Below are 2,317 nucleotides of genomic sequence, written 5' to 3'. Positions count from 1 at the left end.
ATGAAATAGTAATAAACACATCTACTTAAAAAAAAACTTTCAGGATTACTGCAAGATTTAGATATAATCATTTAATAAACTGCTTCAAGACCTAGATAGAGATATCACTATTATTACAATATCATGGAAACAGTGACAGATTTTATTTTCTTGGGCTCCAAAACCACTGTGGATGGTGACTGCTGCCATGAAATTAAAAGACATTCACTCTTTGGAAGAAAAAAGCTGTGACAGACCTAGCCAGTGTATTAAAAAGCAGAGACATCACTTTACTGACAAAGGTCCATAGAGTCAAAGCTATGTTTTTTGCAGTATCATGTATGGATGTGAGAGTTGGACATAAAGAAGGCTGAGCATCAAAATATTGATGCTTTAGAACTGTGCTGTTGGAGAAGACTCTTGAGAGTCACTTGGACAGCAAGGAGATTAAACTAGTCAATCCTAAAGGCTATCAACCCTGAATATTCATTGGAAGGGCGGGGCTGATGCTGAAGCTGAAGCTCCAATACTTTGGCCACCTAATGATAAGAGCTGATTCACTGGAAAAGACCCTGATGCTGTGTAAGAGGAGAAGGGGGTGACAGAGAATGAGATGGTTGGATGGCATCACTGACTCAACGGACATGAGTTTGAGCAAACTCAAGGAGATAGTTAAGGACAGGGAAGCCTGATATGCTGCAGTTCATGGGTCATGGAGAGTTGGACATGACTTGGTGACTGAACAACAGCAATCATGCCCAAAGTGTTTCTATTTCAGGGCCTGTCTGTTTGACTTGAACATCCTCAAGCCACCTAGTTGCCTAGAAATTTGTTATTACACTTTCTCTCTCACCTTCTATTCCCCAATGCACTCACATGTACCCAACACATCCACTGTCACTCGCTCTTCAAAGTACCATTCTTGTCCAGCATCTGCGCTACATAGATTTCTAGTTGCCTACCCATTGCCCATTACTACATTGTTATCAACAGAATCTCTGTATCAATGAATGGCGCAACATGCTCAGCTACAAAAACACATTTTCAAACCTCCTTTGTCTCAAAGGTTTGCCAATGAAATACACACAGAAAGTGGATGACTCAGCAGAAGATAGGTCTTCGTGTCGTATAATTATGCCTGTACTACTGATAGAGAAATTAAGGTAGTACATCTTGCCCCAAAACTTGAGGTCTCTCTAAATGTAAAGATGATGCTCTTTCCACTGCCTTACACTGTCTTTATAAGGCTCTCCTGAGAAGGCAATGGCAGCCCACTCCAGTACTCTTGCCTGGAAAATCCCAGGGATGGGGGAGGCTGGTAGGCTGCAGTCCATGGGGTCGCTAACAGTCCGACACAACTGAGCAACTTCCCTTTCACTTTTCACTTTTCACTTTCATGCATTGGAGAAGGAAATGGCAACCCACTCCAGTGTTCTTGCCTGGAGAATCCCAGGGACGGGGGAGCCTGGTGGGCTGCCGTCTATGGGGTTGCACAGAGTCAGACACAACTGAAGCGACTTACCAGCAGCAGCAGCTCACTATTCAGGTCTCTTTATGTCCCTTATTGTCAAAGATAAGTAGTTAACCATGCTAAGGGAGAAGACTCAAGGTATCTTCTGAGCCCTGCAAATAATGTGGAATTTCACAGTGGCTTTTCAGAGACCCAGTCTTGGATTACAGAATACCCCCCAAAGAATGGCTTGAAAAGTCAAAACTCAAACAACAGAAAAATCTAGGGCAGTACCATCAGGCACTGGGGATTGACAGGAGTAACAAAAATGCTGGCAACTGTCACAGGCACTACAAGCTAGCTCTTCCTCCTGAGGGAGGTGGGCATGCATCTTGTTTGTATCCGAGGTCCCAGTTTTGCCCAGCTCTTACCTTTTCCTCCTTTGTATGTGGTTAGAGAGGACCTGAAGCTAGACCCTACAAGACTGACAGCAGTATCCTAAAAGTAAACCTCAGTGCCATGAAAAGTACACATTTCAAGTGAATTTCTGTTCTTCACTGCTAGAGCTAAAGGGTTCTAGGTAAATATTCCAAGATTCGAAAGTCCTCCCTTTTGGAAGGTGATTTGAACTTGAAGGCAGAAAATCACAACATAAAATTACATGCAAACAAGATATATGTCATAAATCTTATACTTTGTTACAGAAGGATGCTGATTATATGTTCTTTGAGTACTTACGAACAAGTATGTACAGGCATGATTCTGAGGAATACAGAAAAGTTTACAGGGACAAACTTTATTTTCAGACGCTCATGACTTTCCTAGCACTGGCTTAAAATTTTACCAACATTTCCAAAGTTGTTTTTGAAGAAAATTTAGTTAGCCTTT

Source organism: Bos mutus, chromosome 1, assembly GCF_027580195.1.
Source record: "Bos mutus isolate GX-2022 chromosome 1, NWIPB_WYAK_1.1, whole genome shotgun sequence".
Lineage (NCBI taxonomy): Eukaryota > Metazoa > Chordata > Mammalia > Artiodactyla > Bovidae > Bos > Bos mutus.
This window is presented reverse-complemented; position numbering follows the sequence as displayed.